Below are 18,259 nucleotides of genomic sequence, written 5' to 3' on the forward strand. Positions count from 1 at the left end.
CTGTTTTCTATTGCGAGCTAATTTAATGCCCCTCTCTGGGTCAGTATGTGCACACCAAATTGAACAACCCGACATGAAACCAATTTTACATGGATTCAAGAGCGCATTTGTTGAAATGAATTAGATGACACGGCTGAGAAGGACATTGCTCACTAATTTCACTAGGTTCGATGTTAATAACATAGGGCGTATGTTGTCTAAAGTGAAGCCCTCCCCTTGGTTTTTAAGCAATGGAACTATTTCAGCAAGACGCCACTCATGAGGTATCCAAGGACGTTTAATAGAATTGTTAACTAGAGCCATCAGGTCTGCAGGAGATTCATTGAACAAAATTTTGATCATAGATTAAGTAACCCTATCGGGGCCAGGAGCCACTGGGAACCGCTGGCGGCCTCCAAACTTTATCCTCGTCTGCCCACACTCGCTCCTCCGAGCGCTCCCCGCGCCGCATCTTCTTCCATGCAGAGCACTTGGTCGGCGTACGCCGTGGCCTGGGCGTTTATTCCCGTAACAATATGCACCACTTACAGGGGAGAAGGCGTAGGGCAGAAGCGAATCGAGACAGCCAGTGCTGGAACTGATGCTGAGCGAACCTACGCTCAGAAGAGAAGCATAGTGTCTTGGGAGGGGCAAGCGCAGCTCTCAGCGGATGAAGACTGGCCTCGAATATAGGACGCTTTCGCTTGATTCCAAGCATTCCAGAGCTTCAAGAGCAGCGAGAAACGTCTAAGATTTTCGACATGTCACTGCATATCTGGGGCTGCATTAACACGGAACCCAACACCATACGATGTCCCTCATAGCCTTTATGTCGGTTCAGGCATTAAATCCAATAATGTTAAAGCGTAGTTTATGAAAAGGATCTTCAATTTGAATTCTTACTCTTGGAATCGATTCTTTGTAAATCTTTTTCAGCAGGGGGCACGACAGAAATATTTTCGCGTAACCAAGCAAGTTGAAATGAGACGAACGAAAAAGACTCCAACACAGATCCCACTACACACACTTTGTTATAACTATTCTAGAAGAAATTTCTTGCATGCAAGCTGTGTGCGGCGCTCATTGTTTCTTGAATTTAGCATTACTCAATACAAAGAAAACTCAATCGCTGTGTGCTCGTGCAATTGCAAAACAAGAGGCGCATGCTCATTTATGTCCAAAATTTATTTGATCGAAAATTAAGGAAAATGCTGCGAAAGTTCTGATTCATTCATCACCGTAGAAAGTTTCGCGTGTACTTGACAGCATATGTCTCTACGCAGTCCATAACGCACGACCTCTTTTTAATTGCGATATCACAAACAACAGAAGCGACCAGAAATGTTGATTTTTTTCTGGCGTTAAGAACAGGCGAATAAAGTTTTTCCGTGTGGTTTATTGCAGCATACATGAAAGAAAAGCCGCCTAGGAATTAGTGTTTCTGCTTTCGTTTGGGTATCATTGCTTTCACGAGAGACATCTCTTTTTTTCAGATGTTTCTAATTTGGTCCGGGCACAGGTACTTAACAGCGATTACAAGAGTTGCTTTATATTGAAGACGCCTTCAGGGTCCCAGGAACGTGACTATTTATGCTGAGATTTGGAAAAAACCATTTGATAATTCGAAAAGAATCACAAAAGTTTACCGTCACGCGGACATGCTCAAGGGAGTGCACTTGGAGCAGTTGTCACAGTGAATCCAACAGAAACATTTCGATCTTCATGACTTCGCTCAGCCATTAGCTCACACATGCATAAGGTTCGAAATTATTAGAGATACCGCTCCTCTACCCACCTAGTAACATTAAAAGCCGTTATTATGCACCGCAGCATTGAAATTTTGGAAATAATGTTCGGGCGCTGAAGGTGCATGTTCGCTGACTTGTGCTACCATTAGGCTCATTCCTTAAAATTATTTCCACCCCTCTATCAGCGCTAAGCCATGTCAGTGCGAAATATCACCATCATCTCCTGTTTGCACCCACTGCAGGGCAAAGGCCTCTCTCATGTCTCTCCAATTAACCCTTTCCTTTGCCAGTTGCGCCAGCCCTACGCCTGCAAATTTCTCAAATCTCATACGCCCTCCCAACCTTCTGCCGCCTCCTGCTACGCTTGGCCTCTCTTGGAATCCACTCCGTAACCCTTAAGGACCAGTGGTTATCTTGCCTTCAGATTGCATGTCCAGCCCAAGCCTATTTTTTCCCCTTGGTTTAGACTAGGATGTCACTAAACCGCGTTTGTTCCCGCAGCCACGCTGTCCGCTTGCGGTCTTTTATCATTTCTCCTATCATTATTCTTTCCATGGCTCGCTGCGTTGTCCTTAACTTAAGCTGAGGCCTTCTCGTGAGCCTCCACGTTTCTTCCCCGTAGGTGAGTACCGGTAGGATGCAGCTGTTGTACACTTTTCTCTTGAGGGAAATTGGTAAACTGCATTCATGATCTGAGAGAACCTACCATATGCCCTCTACCTCATTCTTATCCTTCTAGATATTTCACTCTCACGATCGTGTGAAATTTACATGTTGGAATAAACACTTTACCCCATGCAACAAACATCGGCGTCGATTTTATAATGGTAGCACCTCTTCGTCCCGTGGGCGAAGCTGCCTACAACAACTATCGTTATCAAAGTGATTCGCAAACCGTCGTACCTCAGTGGATCAGTGGTTATGGCGCTGAGCTTCTGACCTGAAAGGGGCAAGTTCGGTCCCGGCCGTGGCGGTGTTAATTCCATGGAGGCCAATGAAGGCGAAATTCTAGAGGCCCGCGTACTGTGCAATGTCAGTGCACGTTAAAGAACACCAGGTAGTCGAAATTTACGGAGCCTTTCACTGCGGTGTCCCTCATCGCCTCAGTCGCTTTGAGACGTTATATGCCCATAAACCAAACCATAATCGTCCCGAGGGCGAAGCCGCCTACAGCTGCTATTGCTATCGGAGTGATGCGCAAAACGTCGTACCTTTCTGGAAACACAGCACAACGGAGGACCAATTTGTAGTAGTGCTGCTTTATTTTTCTTTGCCAGATTAGTTGCGTACTTAAACACAGTAAGCCCTATGAGGCGCATGACTTGACAGATAGAGGCCGCTCTCTTTGCACACGCGTTAAAACGCAGTTGACCTCAAAGCTTTTAAAACAGCATCAAGTTCATTTTCCTGAAACCAGAGGCCGTTAGGTTAGCCCCGTGACTTTATTAAAATTTTGTAAGATGTGTTTGGCACTAGAAGTTTAGAAGAAGCTCTGAAATACAGTACGTTCGGAAATTTCTGTTTCCTGAATGAGTTGCCATTGATCGATGGAAACACTCCTGTCTGCTGCGGTCTTTCTGGCCACCCTGCGCTACGCGCAGAATATCCCGGATAGATATTCAGTGCACCGCAGGAACTCGCCGCGAGACACGTGTTCTCAATTAAAGCTTCCCAACTAGGATTAAAAGGATGCTTGTACTTCTAATCCAAGGCATATTAAAAGGCATTCTAAAGTTTTCTGACAAAACCATGTTGAGGAGTTTGTTGCTCTGTTGTGTTGAAACGTGTTTCTCGGAGGCCGGTCCAAATGTGATCGAATGAGTGCATGTTCAAATTTTAAGAGTGCAATATGCTCTGCCCACTTCTCAAACATTTGAGGAATTTTCGTCAGCCTCCTATTTTCTGTCATTACTGCCACCAGTAATGCTCAAAAACTGACATTACAAAGACTTGCTAAATAGACAAAGTGCTCCTTTTTTACTTCTCTTTGATTATTGTAATATTGTTACGGCAAGAAAAGGTTCTGATTTTTTTTTCAATGCGCACTCTGTGGGTGGCACCAGGAGACGTAAACTCTGTTCCCGAACGCTGCAGCACTGCGATAAAAGAGAAGTGTGGCGGTGGCATGTTGATGTAGAGGGATGATGCCTGCAAATGAAATAATGATCCACACATATTTTACATCTCCACAGCACAGCTGCTAGGCGGAAAGTGTCAGATTCCGAGTCAAGAAATTTTGAACAAAATTTTGAAAAGTGCAAATTTGTAAGGTACTTTTAGGGTAATATTGAAGGTAATGGTTCATACTTCAGGTATGTACCAAAATATTTCTTTTAAAGTGTTTCCATCGGTCGCATCTAACAGTTGAGACTCCATTTGAAAATGAATCGGAATGCTTTTGGCGGTAGCAAAAACGTTAATTGAAATAAAAGTTCAAGACTGCCGTCGGACGATCTTTAGATATATTGATTGTTATAGTGAAATCGTATGTTATATGAAAAAATTCTGCTCATAAATGGTTTCCCGTTCAAACCTGTTTTGCCCAGAATTCCTGGGTATGCTTTTTGTCGAAAATAGAGGAGTAACAAACTGCGCTGTTTTTCCGAAATACTTGTTTGTCTTTTAGTATTTTCTCGACATCTTCCTATAAGCACTCGAACCTGTGATGGCTATTGCTATTTATTCCCTTGCGCAGGGAGGCTATACACCAGGTTAGACTCCCAGTAAGTTTCCGAAGAAGCTACTGTCTTTCTGCAACAGAACATATCTATTTATTTATTGTACCCTGTTGTGCTCGCGCTCCCTTCCTGCTGTTGAGTTCGGCAAAATTGGACATGGGGGAGGATTCCCTGAAAACCACCGCTAAGGTGAATGAGCCCTCTGGGAGAAACGTGGCTGCAGGAACATCGGGTGCAGCGACGATAATAACATCGCCACGTGTTCGAAAAGGTCATCGGCTGCAGCGACGATAATAGCGTCCCCACGTATTCGTTCCGGTCATCAGACGACGAAGTACAAGATCAGTGTGGTCCTCTTCAGTCGCGCTGGGGTGGAACACTTGCCCGATAGCTGCGCCTTCGACAAAGGTTCTGCGTTTCGGTCATCAGTACAAGATCTTTCAACCCCTGCTGGGAGACAGCCCGCATTCGTGTGTCACGCAGGCGCCTTCGTGTTCCACATGGGCGCAGTCCGGACCCACGTGAGCACCCACCTGGAGGCCGCGTGGACGACAACGTGACCGGATCCAGCTCTTTCCCTCGACTGAGCTGCCAGAGAACACCAGGACCGCCCTGCCATGGGTGGTACCATCAGTGATATCATGTGATTTGACATCATTCTTCGAACTGTATTCCCCAGCTAGGGATCTGGGGAATACGAAGAGTATTTACCGAGCTGCTGTTTTGGTACCAGAGAGAGCCCCCTCTTGAGAGAGACTCTTTGCTGGGAGAGACTCCCGACTGCTACGAAGCTCACTTTACTCAGAAGTACTCTCAGTTGCCTGTACTTGTACATTACGCAAATAGTCTTTGTATAAAGTTTTCTAAGTTTTCTTCCTTCGATCGTCCTCGTCTGTTCTGCAGCCCAGTCATGCTACCTGAATCCCAACAAGCCTCAGGGCCCGAAGGCGTTAAATAGGGTAGTGGCGATAAATAAAAAATCACCAACTGCAATAACAAGGTGGAAAGAAAATAGAAAACCATGAATACATAAGTGCAAACACAGGAAGGATATGATATTAGAAATGCACTGGGAATACGTTAAAACAGTGTGTAAAAAGTGAACGGCAACTATATACACTAGTAAACAAACCCATACACCGACTGAACCATAAATTACTTTTCGAAATGTTATATTATCTGAAATATCTGCGATGACGTAGGGAAAGTGATAGCAGGTTGTGGATTATTTCAAGTTCTAGCCAGATTTCTGGCCGTGGTGAACAACCATGCCAAATCGTCTACAGTTTTTCGTTAAAAAAATATAGCCGTACAGCTATAGAAGTGATCTACAGTTTTCTTAAGCCTCGGCACTTTAAGACAGTTTCGTCTTGCTACTGAATATCAGACAGTGGTGAATTTAGTCTTATTGAGCGGAGTCTTTGCAATTCTGTGTACATTTTAACTGCGTTAAGGAGTACTGCATGCATTTCTTTCGTCCTCGTCTGGCTCTGCTTGGGGGCACGAAGTTTATCCGACTAAAGAAAGACTAAAAAGGAGCGCGTAGCTTTCACGACAGATGATATGCTTTATCATAAAACACTGTGCCCTTATAATCAATATTTTGTTTTCGTCGGCACGAAATATCTGTCCCGTCCCCAACCGTGGGCATGCGCCACATCAGCTAAGGTTAGAAAAGCTTCATGAACAATACCTCGTGCAGCAAAAGAATAACAAGCGGGCTGTCGCTTTGTTTCCCAACGACCATCATCGACCATAAACTCTGCCTTAGAGTTGATAGATGTACTGTGATTCCTTCGGCAGAAGCGGAATATATTACATCTAGATTCGTTCTAGCTTCTGTTAGAAACTAGCCCTAACCAGAGAACAGAAGGACTCAGCTGTAGGTGCGCACTGCGAATTATAAAATATCGCTCGGAGAAGCAGGGAAGCCATAGAGGACCACCCATTAAAGAGTGAGGGGGGAACATGGGAGCGGCTTCAGATCCCTTTGTCAGCTATGTGGAGATGACCACCTGTTGATAAGGCAAAGGCGTCAATTTGCCACCTGAGGAAGGATGACGCGATGCATGTCAGAGACTAGACGAGGGGTTTGTTTTCATGGGAAGCAGAGGGAAAGCTCTAAGCGGTAAAAAAAAGACAAAAACGAACAATAAATGGATGAAATCTCAAGCCCTAGATTCAGTTGCTCGGAGAGCTCCCAACTTTAGCAGAGAAAGGAATGCGGTAGAAGAGAAAACAAAACCTTTTCACGTTGGTACTCGTACGCTTGCGGTTACAGTTACTGGTCTGGCGGCACGCGCAGGGGGCTCTAAATTTGACTGCAGTAACGGAAAGAGAAGAGCGCATCTACCAAGCGAAACAGGAGCCAGATTTTTCAACGGGCACCGGTGTGAGGAGCAACCAAACCTCACCGTCATGTCAAAAAGGCGGCAAGAGAAAAGGCCAAGCGGGCAGAGAGGCCAGAAGGCGGCAGGTTGCGCGACACTCGGCGCATATACGAGCGAGGGATCGAGCAACAGAGACTAAGCATGAAGGCGTGGTCGGCACGCACACTTGAGAAGAAGGATGCGTCTTTTACTTTCAGCATTGCATTGTAGAGAGTGTGCAGGGCGAATGGGTTGCAGAGCTTCGTGCTTACGGCAAGAAGAAAGATTAGCTTCTCGCGCTGGTCGCGGTTCGTCGCCCGGACTCGTTTGTCGGCATTGCGTGCGCTACTAAGGGTCTCTGTCGAGGAGTTGTGGTGTCGACAATGGGGGTCAGGTATGTTTTTTTTTTTCAGTTGCCTTTTCTCGCGACTTTACAGCAGTGAAAATAGTCAGAGCGTGACCACAGCGGGCGCGTCTGAATGATTAGTCCTTTAAACGTGGCGGAGGTGAGTCACCTTTCAGCGTCGTGTAGCCACACGAAGTAGCTGTTTTGTGTTAGTTTTTTGCTTGTGTAAAAACGTTGAGGGAAAGGTTACTCTAGTGTAATACCCCTGTCACACGGGCATTTCGAGGGCCCTCGAACCGATCGTCTATCGACTCAAAGGCGATCGAGCGCTGCCACACGGGCGGTTTCAATGGCGATCGAGTCAATAGCCTATCGAGTCAACGGAGTAGCGCAGAACTCCATCGAGATTTCGAGGGCCTTCGAGCGCTGCCCAAGGTTGCTAGCGTTACTTCGAGCGGCACCAAGCGCACTTTCGTACACGACACATTCACGGTGCAAAAGCATGAACAAACATTATTCGCATAAAATATAATGCAAGCAGCCTGTAAAATTATTTTAAAATTATATTAGACTGGTTTTAAGTGCATTAAGCGCATTAATTTTCGGTTACAGTCTTTGCGTTGCTTGCGTACTTAACGTTGACAACATGGCGGCACCCTGCCCGCCCGCTTCACAGCGATAACAGCTTCGTCGCTAATCCCTCAAAGCAATATCGTGTGCTAAGCTGTTGTATTCGCCTTCGATTTGCCCATTCTTACCTTCGCATAATGTTTCAAGAGGCAAATAGCTTTTGTTTTTCAGATATCATGGCGATTTCCCAGGTCTTAAGCCTGACGAAGCAGCGCTCCGACGCAGTTGGACTGGTTTGGTTTTGGCTCGTCTTGTATTAGAGTGGCTACAGCAGTCTATGCATATGTCCATCGCGTACGTGCAATTAAAAGGGTGTTGAACGACTTTCGCGTATGCGTGTATTTCAGCATCTAGTATACATTTATCAAATGTTTTTGTTATTTTTGCAAAATCCAAAGTAACGATTGTGGCGCCACACATCCGTGGCGTAAGACACGAGAACCATTTCAATGGCCATTGAGATTTGCCGTGTAGCAGCGGCGAGTTTGATGGCGATTGAGAATCTCGAAGACCCTCGACTCGAGGGTGATTGAAACTGGCCGTGTGACAGGGGTATAAGCTAAAGATTTTGGAGTTTATCGCGTGTTGCTGCCTTATCTTATAACTTCGACAAAAGTTATCGTGTCAATGACTTATAAATAACAGGTGTCAGTTTTCCATGCTACCATGTTATAAGGGCTCTCACTGGAGTGTAGCCAACATTTGCTTTGACGGGGCGTTGATAGTTTAACTGGAACCTCTTGCGGCAGACATGTTTCTTGTCTCTGAATTCTGGGACAGCTTTCTTTTTGTGTCCTCGGTAGATTTCTACGTGTCAGACTCGGCTAAGATACCAAGGGTTTGTTGCTACATTAACGGTAGTGTAGGTAGTGTCTTGCGAAGGCAAAGCAAGTGCGTGTACTTGTGACCATTCGCGTACTCGTGTTCACCGGCGCATGGATGGTTAGCCTATTCTGTTATTCGGAGAGTATCCGAATGAAGTGAGGCTTCACAATTTTGTGTTGGAGGAGAGACCTAAATGATACAAGAGAGGTCGGCCTGGTTGTCAGTCTAGCATGCTAGTCCAGGTGAGGGTGACAGAAGAGAAGATTAGAGAAGAGGATGGTGAACAAGAGAGAAAAAGGAAAAAAATAAGCGTGAAATGTCAAATCAAGCATACTCAACATCACGCACTACCAAGCACACACAATTTTCACAGGATGTCCAACAAACTCGTGTGCCTGAGAAAAACTAATAATGCTTGTGTCCCTCGCGCGGCAGAAGCCGCATCTCTCCAGGGCCAAAGACATGCTTCAGGTGCACAGAGCAACAGTGCTTTTCGAAGGTTATTAAAGATTTGGCAGCGACAGATTAACTGTTGGAGATACTCGCGCAGACCGCATGTAGGGCACAAAAGGCTTCTGCATGCACAAAATGTATGAACAAAGAATTTAGTGAAGCCCATGCCCAGGCAAATTCGCTGCAGGCAACTACGATCATGTCTTTCTAAATTGCGTGGTATGCGAAACTGGCGGCGACACGAAGAAGGGGTCTATATTGACGCTGCGGATCACATCACAAAGAGCGTTGCGTCTGCCAAAATTTGGTAGCTAGAAATCTCGCGCCATCACTGCAAGAAAAGGGTATGGGTAGGAGCAAGAAGGTGTCGCCATATGTAGACCTCACTGCACCATCGACGTGATCGTCGCGTTCGAGACCAGAGTGAGCGGGTAACCACTCCAGCACAACACAGGGGCGTAGCTCACTGGCCTTGGTGTGTAATCTGTTCAAGCCGTCAACAATATGTTCCTTAAGTCTTCCTGATGACTTTATCGATTGTAGTGCAGTGCGAGGTCTTTGAAGGTAACCCACCGCGTTGGCGGTTGTGTACAGTGTTTCAGGCCTCTTAGCCTGCCCTATGCAACAGAGAAATTCAATGAACTTTTTGTTTGCGTATTTAAAGAAAATTGGACGTCTCGACAATTTCACCAGGCATGTTGCTGTCATTTATTTAACTCGCATAATTTTATTAGGCCAGTTTTCTGATTTTGCACCTCATTTCTTATGTTACATCATTTCTCGCCGTTGCCCCTTACCAAGCATTTAATGGCCGCATTTTATGTTCTCTCCCTTGCTTTTTTCTTGCTCTAAAATACACTTTCTGGCACTGCTCTCCCTCCGTCTTTATCTCCCTAATTCCCTTCCCCATGCAGAGTAGCATGACAGGGCTCTTTAAACTTCGGTTAAATTGTCTGCTTTTTCCATAAAGGGTTTCTCTCTCTCTCTTCCCCGGCCGGCTACTAGGTGTGGTTAACAGCTTTGTGGTTCACAAGTCTCAGATGCAGGCTACACTGTTTTCAAGGGATGTCCACAGTAAATGTGGTCACTGCTTGGCACGCAGCTCCAAAAAACCGCTACGTACAAACTGGCGGCTGTAAAGCCTGGCATTTGTCTTCTGTGTGACCCACATATGGTTTTAAAGATGTGATAACGACCATCATTATCAGCCGACACTATGGCCACTGCAAGGCGAAGGCCTCTCCCACTGATCTCCACTTAGCCCTGTACTGCAAAACTTAGAGCCGCCCCATCCCCCCAATCATCCAAGTATCATCCTTCCATCTTATCTGTCCTCCCTGCTCTGTTTGTACCCCTTGGAATCCAGGGGGCTATGCTAAGCGAGCAAAGAGAGAGGGAGAGAAACCATTTACTGAAAAGCAGAGGTTATGTGTTCTTCGCATTATATGCTTTGATCGAGCAAATTTCCTTTGTTGCTGTTCCCTAGGATAGCATTCACTCGCTATTGTTTTCTGAACCACTCTGCCCTCTTCCTCTCTCGACGTCAGAGCAACCATTTTTCAACCCGTGGCTCGCTGGTTCCTGAATTTGAATCAAAGGCGTGTTTACCCGTTAGTTGAGCATAGTGCTCTCCCATATCACGTGAACTAACAAAACTCTATGTACCCATTTTTCTCTACTCATTACTTTCTCTAATCTACACAGCCCGATATGCAACACACAAGCCCTAGACACTTAAGCAGATAGATCCATTCTAACGAGTATAGTACGCGGAAGAAGGAAGCCGACCGGCACCGAAACAGAGGAGCTAAGGTGCATTTTCTGTCTTTTTCACCTCTTTTTTATTAATGCGAAGTTATCAGTGTAATTGTTTTATTGCAGAGAGATAATTGATTAGAAAGTAAAAGAAGAGACAACCACATGTCGCCTATAATATTTGTACCCACGAGTTCCTAATTTTGCTTCTGGTGTGCTCTACGAACTGAGCTACTGCGGCACCTGTGCACTCTTCTATTTCCCGTGTTGCCAGCGTAACTTAAGCTTCATAACGTTGACTAATGCAACCCGCTTCCATAGCGGCGCCCGGAGTAATTCCTACATTACCGCGAGTGTCACCTGGAACATGATCGAACGTTGAGGGCGCAAGCTGTCCGACAGATTTCATAAAGATTGTCAGATCCGAGGCCCTTACAAAGGCACTGAAAACACAAGGAAAGTGAAATGAGGGGCTCGTTATAACATGCATATCAAGGAAGCGCACCGTCACTGAAACCACGGACCATAGAGGAATGTTTATCTGTTTTTCAATTGCGCTTCTGATGAGTGAGAAATTCATTCTTTATTATTTCATCGCTGCAACCGCATCCACGGAAGCGAAGAAACAGGTTACATTAACAAAAGATATCCCTTTGGCATGCACCTGCTCTTTATACGCGCTCCTTCGACGCATTTTTAACTCACGAAATTCGCTTATTTTTCATCAAAACGCGCCCTACCTCTCTCTTCATTTGTCTCTTGTCTTCTCAGTCGACTTTGCTTAAACGCAGAAATTATTCTTGATGTACCGTCTACGTTTTGGGCGTATACGTCTGAAACCTTTACTCTGTATTGGTGTTCCGCCAATACCTGCCCTCGCTGAACGTGTGGCGGTTAATGGGGAAAGAAGTCCTCTCAGTGTCTCAAACTATCTCGTGTCTTCGTGTTGGGGGCCCACGGCGCCCCATGGCTCTGCGCTGCAGGTTCCGCTCGCCAAGCCCACATTCTACGTTTTTGGGGTGCGACACCACCACACATGTCCGGTAAGTGCTTCGCTGACAGCGCAGCGAGCATGCGTGGGATCTGGCTAGCGGCTAGAAAAGGCGCCCGAGCAGGGGAGCGTGGGAGTGTAGCGCGGGAGTGCTGCCGCACACTTCGTGGCTCCTGCGGCGCGGAGGCCGGCGACACATTCGCGGCTCACGTTTGGCCGGAGCGGCATCGTTCCCGGCTCCTTCGCCGCGTGCAACCGGCAGCGTGGTAGCAGCACCTGGCGTGAGTGGATGCGACACCAGCGGCCGTGTAATATGTGTGGCGTGGAGGCTCGAGTATCCTCGCATAGTTTCTTTGAGCATCTTATTTTTTGCGAGCGTAGCTTTTAAAACTGTCCCAATGCTGCAGAGCTCGGATGCCACTGAGTTGTTAAGCTAGTGTAAACGCTACCCCTGTGCTGGGCCTAGATGGGAGAAAAACCTGTTTTCATGTTTTCCTTACGAGTTAATTTGTTTAGCCCGACATAAACTGTGTTTGTGCTGGTGTTGTGTCACTCGTCAGGCGATACCTTGACTCATGGACCCCCCCCCCCCCCCGCCCCACCCCTCGCCGCCGAAAGGGGGCGGTTACCTCAAAGTAGATGGCTCATAATGCAAAGTGGTCGATATGAAATGGTTGATCAACTTCCTTGAATGTTCAATACGGCATATTCAAGCCTAGGTTTAAAAGGTTTTGGCTGCTCAGTATTGTTTGTAGTATTGTGCATGAGTTATTCGTTCGGCTGCGAAAAGGTTTCTTGTGTATCGAACGTTATTTTTGTCAAGACACGTTCATACACTACCACATAAAATCCAAGAGCATGATGGCAGTCGCTAAAGTGGCTTGCAGACAAATTCAAGTAATAGTGCTTCTGCGCTTGGAAAATATGTCGTTTCAGCCATGAATCAGATGCCCTTTACGACGTTTGGCACCGCGGCTCGAATCATTTGAATTTGCTTCTACATAAATCTTAATGTGCGTCTGAAATGAGCTATTTATGCGGCTTTCTTTGGCTTATCAATATTAAATTATGGGAACTTATTGAACAGCGGAGAATTTTTTGCCAGCAGCCCTGTTTTGCGTTTTTCGTTTTTGTCAGTGCAAAGCAAATGGGAACGCACATTAATTTTCTGCTGTGATTTGAGTAGCGTGACAGTTTCCTACTATGCAAGTCCATACACTTTAAAAGCGCGTATCAAAAATGCATGAATACAAGGTGGCGGATAAAAACCAGACCTATCATAAACGCCAAAGGCTCGAGCTTGCAGGCATCGAAAATACCATGCAAGTTATGTATAAAAACGACACAGAGTGAAAAGACGAAATATCTCTGCAGCGCAAGTACGGCATAATTTGGCTTTTTTATTGATCCATAGCTTTAGTATTTTGGTTTCACTGTTTTCAGAACCGATTATTCACTCGCCCTTGTATTTCAAATAGCATTTTCTATGAGATAAAAGGGGGCCCTCCTTCGCACGCATTAAACTCCTGGTCTGCTGAGAGGTTTCTTCAGTTTAATCTTCGACAAGATGAAAGCTGCATTGGTAGCCCTGATCCTTCAGCCGGCTATCCAGAATATTGCGAAGTTAGTATGCCTATGTGCCTACTCATAACTCTAGAGGGATCATAATGAGATATGCAAACCTCACTCAAGGCAGTGTTCTTGTCTAACTAGTCACATTAGGCACAGTGATGCTCCAATTGTTGCACTAAAATGAATAACGATACTAATCATTTCGGGTGGTTATGGCGATCTCATGATACGAAGTATTTCTCAGTATGAGGTAACCAACGGCTGACATAAGACAACAGCAAATAAGGAGCTTCTCAACAATAAGCAAGTTATCACAAAATGCCCTAACACCGAAAACTTTCGACAGTCGTTCAATTACGACCAATTTATTATCTGTGTTCTGACTAAATGGTAATTGCTACAGGTCTACAAAGGTCCCAAACGCACATTGTAGAAACAGGAATATTCCTCTGCTAAATTTTTTGTTTTAAATTTCAACGGAAATCCTCTCAAAGAGTCCAGCCAATGCTACGGAAGGGTAACGTTGTGCTTCCCTCATCTGCTACTTATTTAGGAAAGCATCCAAGAAGGATCAGCGCTTCTGTTTTGGAGCTTGTGTAATTTATAACCTTTAAAAGAAGGCGCGCTTATATTTTTTTACTATACTCCTGTATAGTAGTCCTAAATCTGTGCTGACAGAACTATTACGCATCTATGTAGTAATAAGAAGGCTACATGAAGAAAAGCGGCTCATTTGTGTTTTATCCAATGAAGCCTGTGGTAGAAATGCTGAAAAGACGCACTTTGGTTGCCATCGACCTGGCAGCCAGCATACGCCGCTCTTTATTATTGCTTAAAACCGATGGCGAGAAGAAAAATCGCTATGTGATTTTCTTGTTGTGTTAAATGCTTCTTTCCACACTTCGTGCCACTGGAATGGATTTCAGTGCAGAACAGTGTATTTTTACCATACAGCAATATAATTTATTTTCCTTGAATTACTTTTCAGAAATGTGAGCACGAAGTTATCTCTAAAATATGTAGCTTAAAATAATGAAGGAATATTTCTTAAGCACAATTCGAAGTGGATGAAACATTTCTACTTCCTATTTCTTATACTAGCGTTTTCAACACATGGATCTCGGCGTGATTCAGTGACCCACCTTGTTAAAACCAGCTTTATTCAGTGTGAGTCCAGTTGCTGTCTTGACGGGCACATATATCCAACAAGCACGTCAAAATAAAACTGACACGAAAGTGCCAGTTTTTTGCGCTCTTCTGCGTATAGCGCTGAACTCTGAGAGAATTCCGCGCCTCGTGTTCCGTTACTCTTCTCTTTTGATTGATGGAACTGCGAGCGCACCCATTCAAGTTGGTTTTGATAAAGAAGAATCCAATGCGAACAAAGGGCGACGTGATGTTCGCTTCGGTTGTACTGCTAACGATACTTTTCTCTGTAATAGCTTTTATTCTCATTCGCGTAACTGAGTAGATGACCAGGACTGTTCATCACTCCAGTGCGACCCTGTGAATAACGCTTTAATGTGCACTCCCGGGTGTGTCTGCCAGACCAGACGAGACAATTCCAGCATTGGAGACTGCGTGACTGTCAGCGGAGGAACCCTGGAGGGGAGAGAACTGCCACCAATCACTGGCGAGGGTCATACGACAAAACGCATGAAACTTAGTCGGGGATGAGTCTTACTATAGAATCAACTCACGCAAACGTAGCCAGTGTCTACCTAACCAGAGCGGAGTGCGTAGCTCCGCTCAGAGGAGTACTTATGCAAAGTAAAATACGTCCTGATCACAAAGTTCAACCAAAGGCGTACCCTTTGCGACAGTGCGGTGGGAAACCCTGCTGAGAATAAGCGACTCGTTTTCTTCTCTTGCTATTAAAGCTTTAATGCGCTAAAGGAAGCTCATAGACCTCTCTAATGCAATCCGTCCGACCACGCTCGGCGATTGGATTGTTCTAGCAACGGCACAGATGTCGTTTTGCGCTCGGCGAAGATCGTGGAATTTGCGACAGAAGCCGCAAGCAGCATGGTATACTTTACAGCAGTCGGCGGTGACCACATCAGCATCCGCCGTGGAAATGATCAGGCTCACACACGATGTGATGCTTCAAGCAATGTGCACTTGATTATCATCTTAACCATCAGCCTGACTATGTACAATGGGGGATAAATGGTTCTCCCACACATCTCCAAATATTCTGCCCTGTGCCAGCTGCGGCCTATTTATCCCTGCAAACTTCGTACTCACATCGGGCCACCTCACTCTCTGACGTCCCTTGCTACGCTCGCATTCTCCCAGAATACACTTCGATAGCTTACGAGATCATCAGTTAACTTGCCGTCACACTGCATGCCCGACGCATGTCAATTTGTTGTTTGTGGGCAATTAATAAAATCGCATTTGATGTTACCATCGCAATCAGTACTGGTCGCTCTTTTGTGGGAAACAAGAAACTCAAAGCTCTGTAGGGTTTTCAAAGGCTTCTTACATAATCTTCTTACAGTTCGCCTGCCGGGCTATATATCTTTTACCCTGACTCCACAATGTCAGCACTCGACAGTGTTATTATACAACATGCGAGATAATAATAAATAAGTCCTTGTGTTAGCTTCAGCGTCCTGTGTGGCGCTCATTTTTTTGTAGGTCTTATATTGCGTTTGTTAAAATACCCTTGCCTGGTAATTTCTGAACACCCACTACTGCCCCCCAGTAAAATATCAGCGTTCGTTTTCTAGTATCTTAATCTTGTGTCACGTGCGAATTTCCGGTCGTGATAAGTCCTTGTAATACACTTGCACGAAATGCCAAAAAAATGGCAATTAAAAAAAAACAAGCACTTCCTCGAACGCATTGCTTATTCTGACATTTTCCGCATTTTTCACTCTCATTTAACGCCGACAGTTAGAGCAGCAAATGACTGAAAACATGCAGGGAGTAATTTTGAAGAAAGAATGCAATGCTTCTGCATTTATTTAAAACAAGACTACCATATGAGCAATAGATCAGTAACTCTAACGAACCTTGAAAATGCCCACAAACTACAGCCCAGAAGTCCTCAAGTTCTTCCATGCGTTCCTGTTTGCTGCATTCGATTACAGAAAGATGGTTAAGAAATCGTCATGCCGTACCCAGTGTTTCAGTGGGCGACATAAGGTCGAGGCTGAGAAACGGGACCTTCCAAATTCGTGCATGCCACTTTTTGAGAAGAGCTAAATCATAACCCGCCACAATGATAAGATTGTTCGAGAGATTATTGAGGCTCGTAGTTTTTTGCGTTCAGGTAACAAGTGTGTGAGCGTGGCATCAGTGGCATTGTCAGCTAAAGAGCTCTCCTATCTAGAACGATGGAAACCAGCGAAAGGCTGACTCATCAATCTTTTTTGTTTATCGTTTCGAGTTGTAGCTCATGTATTTATACGTAGCGACAGCAAGAAATAAACAGTTGATAGTTAGCGCTCGTGTCGTTCCGTGTCTCTCCTTTGTCTCCTGTTTTGTTACGCGCTGCTCTATTTTCATGGATCACCAACTCGCCCAACAAGCAACACTTCTCGTGGTGAGGCCACGCAGAAATATGATTTCATGCAATCTTTCGCGCTGTCTACGAAAACAGAAATGCTCGAAGTATTAGCGTTCGCAAAGTAATCGAATGGAAAAAGAACCGCCGTGTTGACAAATTATGCAGATATATGCAAACAAGCGTTTTTCGCTACCCTAAGGGTTTTGTGCGTTGGTGCTGATGACAGGAGGGCGGAAAAGACGCCAAAGCACACACTGCGTTCATAAGAACCGTCATCACAGAGAAGTCGTTAAGTCCAGCATATGCCAGGAAAAGCCAAGATTCTGTAAAGAGTCAGTTGCTCACCAGTCCTGCATAATAATTTCACGTACTGACCTTTCCAAAGTTCTCGACATGCATATACAGGCAGTGCTGCCTCCCGCATAATGGAGCAGACGTCAGCGCATCGCGCTTTCGTCCTGCATTTACTTCTTGTTTACGGGAACTTTCTCGTATTCCTATAAGTGCTTAAAATGGTGAACCAGTAGAGGGTTTCGTGAATGGAATAAGATTGATGGCGACACTTAAGGTTCGCCTTAAGGCTATGACGCCATAGCCTATGAGTTAATTGTCGCCTATGCAGAATTGGTCATTCTCTACTTTACTTCATAGATCCTTGGGCGTCGTCAAAGCACTCCTGGCGCAGAGGTGCTTCGGTTAAGCGATGTGGCACCGTCCTGCGATAGTAGGTGCTCCCAATGGTGGGCCTTCTGTAACCCAGGTTGCTCTTCCCCAGCGACCAATCGTTAATTTCAGTGCCACCTGCCACCGTGGAGTGTAAGCTAAAAATCCTGTGGGCAGGTTGTGATGACACCGCAAGGTCACGCGACCTCGGTGGCCCACCTCTCTCCTAGGTTGGTACTCTGGGGATTTTGCGCGCATTTTTCAGTCAATTTTCCTCGCATTTCCCAGTCAAAACGACATGTACTAATGCTCACAGATAAGTGCCCTGAGGAAGTCGAGCAGGTTCGTAAACAATGCCGTAGGCAATTACCCGGACTGCGCTCTTTAAAAGTATTCTTCTACTAAAACCGCTTACTGCATGAGCAAAACGCAGCAGGGAGCAGACAAAAAGATCTCAAGGAACCATGTTTTCCTGTGGTGCAATGCTTTAAACATCGAAATATGTCGAATTTTGACCTGCTCAGTGGCTATCGCGCTGAGATGCAGCTCCCCGAGTGCGAACACGGCCGTCGCGGCTGCGTATCGATGGAGGCGAAATGCCAAAAGAGCCCGAGCTCTGCAATACCAATGGTCGAAATTATTCCGAAGCCGCCATTTCGGCACCTCTTTCTCTCCTTCTTTTTTCAATCCAACCTTTCTCTCTTCGTTTACGGCGGGGTTTGGGTGTCCTCCG

Source organism: Amblyomma americanum, chromosome 7 (assembly GCF_052857255.1).
Source record: "Amblyomma americanum isolate KBUSLIRL-KWMA chromosome 7, ASM5285725v1, whole genome shotgun sequence".
NCBI lineage: Eukaryota > Metazoa > Arthropoda > Arachnida > Ixodida > Ixodidae > Amblyomma > Amblyomma americanum.